Source organism: Gossypium hirsutum, chromosome D09 (genome assembly GCF_007990345.1).
Source record: "Gossypium hirsutum isolate 1008001.06 chromosome D09, Gossypium_hirsutum_v2.1, whole genome shotgun sequence".
NCBI classification, from domain to species: Eukaryota; Viridiplantae; Streptophyta; class Magnoliopsida; order Malvales; family Malvaceae; genus Gossypium; species Gossypium hirsutum.
In genome coordinates this window covers 17,857,606-17,863,306 of record NC_053445.1, presented here as the reverse complement: position 1 = coordinate 17,863,306, position 5,701 = coordinate 17,857,606, and the positions used below count along the sequence as shown (strand labels likewise).

General features: G+C 34.9%; 1 non-coding gene across 1 annotated transcript; it reads left to right on the top strand.

Moving 5' to 3' along the window:
- The first annotated feature begins 232 nt into the window (after positions 1 to 232).
- LOC121221419 (small nucleolar RNA R71) lies at positions 233 to 339 on the top strand. The gene has a single exon (XR_005918810.1). It is a non-coding gene; the product is annotated as a small nucleolar RNA R71 (small nucleolar RNA).
- Positions 340 to 5,701: the final 5,362 nt, after the last annotated feature.

The window sequence follows — 5,701 nt, the reverse complement described above, 5'->3', positions numbered from 1 at the left end:
TTAATATTTCCACATGGTTTGATAACATGGTGATTGAATCTAAATTAAAGACACTCGCTACTTTTATGGACTTTGTCCTTATGACTTGCCACTAATAATTATTCAGTGTCATCTCTTCAATAAATTCATAAGCCACTTTTGGTGTAGAGTCCCAATGACTACTGCGTCGATTAACTGTCTAGTTGAAGGATTCAAACCGTTGTAGAAGGTTTTAACCTGTAACCATAAGGGTAACCCATGATGAGGGCACCTTCTCAATAAGTCCTTATATCTCTCCCATGCATCATATAAAGTCTTTACATTGATCTGCACAAAGGAAGAGATATCATTCCTCAACTTGGTCATTTTAGCCGGTGGGAAGTACTTTAGAAAAAATTTCTCGATCATTTAATCCCATGTAGTGATAGAACCTCGTGGTAAAGAATTTAACCACTATTTAGCTTTGTTCCTCAACAAGAAAGGGAATAATTGTAGGTGAATGTCTTCGTTAGTGGCGCCATTAATCTTGAAAGTGTCGCAGATTTCCAGGAAATTTTTGAAATGAGTATTTGGGTCTTCATCTTGCAAACCATCGAACTAAACAAACTGTTGTACCATCTGAATAGTGTTCGGCTTCAGTTCCAAATTATTTTCAGCAATAGTGGGTTTTACAATACTCGATTCAGCCCCAGTTAGAGTGGGCTTGGCATAATCGTACATAGTATGAGGAACAGGAGCTACAGCAATAACAGCAAGTAGCTAATTATTCTAATTATTATCCATCTCCTCAGTAATAATAATACCCTATTGTTTGTCTACTAAATTCTCTCGACTCTGCCTTGCTTCTCTATGGTTTCTGCGAGCAATATTTTCAATTTTACTATCAAACAAAAATGGTCCCAACGGGTTTCTTCTAGTCATAAACCAAAAGAACCTGCTGAAGCAAACAAAAGAAAAATTACAATGTAAAAACTAAACTAATATATATATAATAAAAATAAAAATGGCTAAATTAATAAAAAATAAAGTTTTACTAATATTTTAGTCCCCGGAAACGGTGCCAAAAACTTGATGTCCACTAAACTAACTAAAAATACGACAAAGGCAAGCGCACCTATCGAATAATAGTATAGCTACAGTGAGTAGAGGTATCGTATCCACAAGGAATAAAAGTATTAGTAATTACCATTTTCTTATTACTTAGCCGACAAATTGGAGTGATGTGTTTTAATCTAAAATTACTAAACTAATTAAACTAAGAACGCAACAGAGAATGAATCAGGAAAATAATCGAAAGATAACCAATGAGATGGACAATACCTAGGAAAGAATCCACCTAGACTTCATCTATTATTATGAATCTAAATTAAACGATTTATTCACTTGTGCCTTAATCCGTAAAAATCCCTAAATTATGTTAATATATCTTTCGAGAGTAAGAACAACTGACTCTAAGTTGATTAATTGAAATCACTTTCTAATTAAAACCCATATCATTGCATTAACTCGATCTATGGATTCCCCTATTAGATTTGACTCTAATCTAGTAGATTTATGTCGTCCTATTTCTAGGATTGCATGCAACTCCACTCAATTATGCTAGATCTACTCTTAAACAGGGATTTTTCCTCTACTGAATTAAGCACATTAAACATGAATTAATATCCCAGAAAAATTAAAACAAGAAATAAGCCCACATAATTGAGAACAAGAATCAAGTATTTATCATATAAATCAAAAATCAAATAATAGAATTCGTCTTAGGTTTTATCTTCCCTAGGTATTTAGGGAATTAGTTCATAATCCTGAATGAAAACATCTTAAAGTCATAATAACCACAAGACATAAAGAAACTCATAAATACTTCGAAAGAAATTAAAAGGAGATCTTTCATCTTGATGGAGATCTGCTTCCGAGTTGATTCCAATGGTTTTCTTTGAGTGTTTTCTTCAATCTTCTTTGATGGCTCCCTTATATCTTCTTATAATTAGTATTTATAGACTTTAGAATGCTCAAAAAGCCTAAAAATTATGTTTTTTTGCGTATTTGGGAAGCAAGGTGTGAAATTAACAAAGGTTAAAACATAGGCGTGTGTCCAGCCCATGTGGAAATGCCCAGGCTGTGTGGCTCTTGAAAACAGCTCTAGTTGTCCAATTTTGGCTTATTTTTTGCTCCTCTCACTCCCAAATGCTCTCCTAAGTATAGAAACATGAATTTAAAGGATTAGGAGCATCAAATTCACTAATTTTCATAATTAATCATCCAAAAACACATTAAGAATGGGATTAAAATTTGTTACTTTTATAGCTTATCAGTAGCCCTTGCACTATGCATCCTGATAGTGGTAAAATGTATCATGATCTTCGAGAGATTTATTGATGGCTTGGCTTGAAGCGTGTTACAAATTTTTTGACTTGATGTTTGGTTTATCAGACGGTGAAAGCAAAACATAAGTATCCTTCAAATTTGTTGCAAATGATTGCGATTCTTGAATGGAAGTGGGAAAGGATCACCATGGAATTTGTTTCAAGTTTGCCTTTGACCCCAACGAAGAAGGATTTAGTATGGGTAATAGTTTATCGGTTTTTGAAGAGTGAACAATTCTTGTTAGTGCATTCTTTGTAGAAGTTGGCAGAGTTGCATAGTGCTGAAATTGTACATCCTTATGGGGTTCCAATTTCCATTATTTCAGATATGGATCTGCGTTTTACTTTCAGGTTTTGGAAGAGTTTGCAAGAAGGTTTGGGATCAAAGCTTAGTTTTAGTGCAACTTATCATCCTCAGATAGATGGTCAGTCAGAGAGGGTAACTCAACTTTTAGAGGATATATTGCGAAGTTGTGTGATCGAGTTCAGGGGTAGTTAGGAAAGGTATTTATCATTAATAGAGTTTTCCAACAAAAATAGTTTTCAGTCGAGTATTCGAATGGTACCATTTGAAACATTATACGGTAGCAAGTGTAAGACTCCTTTGTGTTGGATAGAATTGGATGAGCAGCGAGTTGTTGGACTGGATTTTTTTCGTGAGACTGAAGAGAAGGTGAAGTTGATTTGTGATCGATTGAAAGTAACCTCCAATGGGTAGAAATATTATGTGGATCTGGAATGTTGAGATATCAAGTTTCAAGTCGGCAATAAGGTGTTCTTGGAAGTTTCGCCTTCGAAAAAGGGTGTGATATTTGGTAAGAAGGGTAAATTGGGTCCAAGATATGTTGGACCTTATGAAGTTGTTCAAAGGATTGGTTCGGTAGCTTATCGACTCAAGTTGCTGCCAGAACTTGAGCTAATTCACGACGTTTTCCATGTATCTATGTTACAAAAGTATCGTTCAGATCTGTCACACATTGTACCTACGGAAGAGATTGAAGTTTGAGTTAATCTCACGTATAAGGAAGATTTAATTGAGATTCTAGCTCGTGAAGAGAAGGTTTTGCAAAATAAGAGAGTTCCATTGGTTAAGGTTTTGTGGCGCAACCACCAGACAGAAGAGCCTACTTAGGAAGCCAAAAATGTGATGAAACAATAATATCCTTATTTGTTTAGCTTAGGTAAATTATGAGGATGAAATTCTTTTTAAAGGGAGAGAGTTGTCTCATCCTGAAATTGGGTCTAGAATTTTTTAAGGTAAAATGGTAATTTTGGGCATGGAATACATGTCGAATGGCAGTGATAACTTTGTGCTAATAATGCAAATATGAAGTGAAAGTGTGCAGGAAATCGGTAAGTAAATATGAGATTTATTGTGGATATTTTGGCCTTGTGACTTTATGAGACCATTGGATAAGTTGGCATACCATAGGATTTGTCAGTACTCACCTATATGTTATGTTCTTCAGGCATTGAGGCTAGGACAATTTTGGAGAGATAAGGGAATGCGAGCTAAGCTCCATTCACCAGGATATGTTAGTGTGTTGGCGAGCTAAGCTAAATGGTACACTTTTGGGATATGTTCGACTCTACGAGTCTTTGATGTGTTGGAGATCCGTGTATCCGATGTGTGGTGGTAGTGCCCACTTTTATGTTTCATAACCTTAAGTGCCAAGTTATCATTAAATGAAATATTATGACTTATAATGTTTGCATAAATATGTGACTATTAAGTTAGATGAGTTGTTAGGTATTTTATGTATGTTATGGCATGTGAATATAGTAAACCAAGATGTGAAAGTACCTTAGTCATTTTTGTTTGACGTATGATTTCATGTTTACTTAGTAGTTATTTCGATCATTCGTTGAGCTTGTTTAAGCTTACCTACTCTTTTCTAAACTTTGTAGATAGTTAGCATTTTTGGTGTGGGCGTTGCAGAAATCAAAGAAGGTGATCCAAGTTAGGCTAGTATTTGAGTAGGTGTTATCATTATCATTATATTGAACTGAAGGAATAAAGCAATGTGGTAGCTTTGTTGGTTGATTATTGCCATGAAGTTTTAGATGTTTGCATGATTTTATTTCTTTTAGGATTTATGGACATTGTTAATAGTCTGTTGGTTTGCTTGATTAGAAATATTGATGATGCTTTTAACTAAATTTTTATGGTCGATTTGATGATTGTTTATTGAAGTTTATTGACATGTTGAAGCGATATGTGCTTAATTATGTTAACTACCCAGATTTGGTGTTATTTTTGCTGCTAAGTATAGAGGTATCAACAATTGGGCATAAGTATCGATACTTCTAAGGTCATTTGAATATGTAGGAAAATAGTAGCTCATTTTGGTATCGGTACCAGTTCTCGAGTATTAATACTCGGGGAAAAATATAGATACTTTTGAAATTGTATCGATAATTACAGAGTTTTAAATTTTTGACGAGACATAGAATGCTAAAAAGGTACTGATTTTCCAACTGGTATCGACACCAACTATGAGAAAATCGATACCAGTGACTGTGTATCGACACCTATGTGACTTTTCGGGAATTTTTGTAAAGAGGCCTTTGAGTATGTTTTAACTTATTAATGGTGCCAATTACCTATGAAGTCATTTTAAGTTCGTCTAAGAATATGTATGACTTAAAATTTTCTATAAATGCTCAACTTTAATGATGTTTGCATGCAAATGAGCCTGTGTGATGTTTATGGCGTTGATGTGGCGTCCTGTTACATGGGCTCGGCGACTGAGCCGGGTATAGAGTGTTACAAATCGTGTGCCACTTTTCAGAATATTTGCTGTCTAACTATCGAAACAATTTGCAATAATCTGCCAGAAACGGATATACATGGCTGAGCCACCAAATAAGGCAGATAACTTAAACTTCCAACACTTCCTCCATAATCATAATCCCACCCTAATGCAAATACTAAGCTAAACAGATATCAAATACGTGTATGACACACATGCTATACATATCAAATTCAGATCATATTAGCATAAAACACATCATGTTATTAGATATAACATACAAATGCTTCATAAGTCACATTTGACTCAAACAAAACATCAAAAATCATGATTTATAGACAAATTTATACCATACCTTACGGAACGACTAAATTCGACTCACACGAAAAATACAATCCTAGGGTAAATTTTCAAAAAATTGGGCCCACATGGCTTCACACATGCCCGTGTGACCCACTCAAGCTGACACATGGCCTACCACACGGTCTGTCACATAGCCTGGCACATGACCGTGTGATGTCAACAAAATGCTTTTCGACTTTACATCATTCGTTGTTTTTTGAATTTTTCGTTACGTACATAGTCAAAATCTGATGTAGGCTC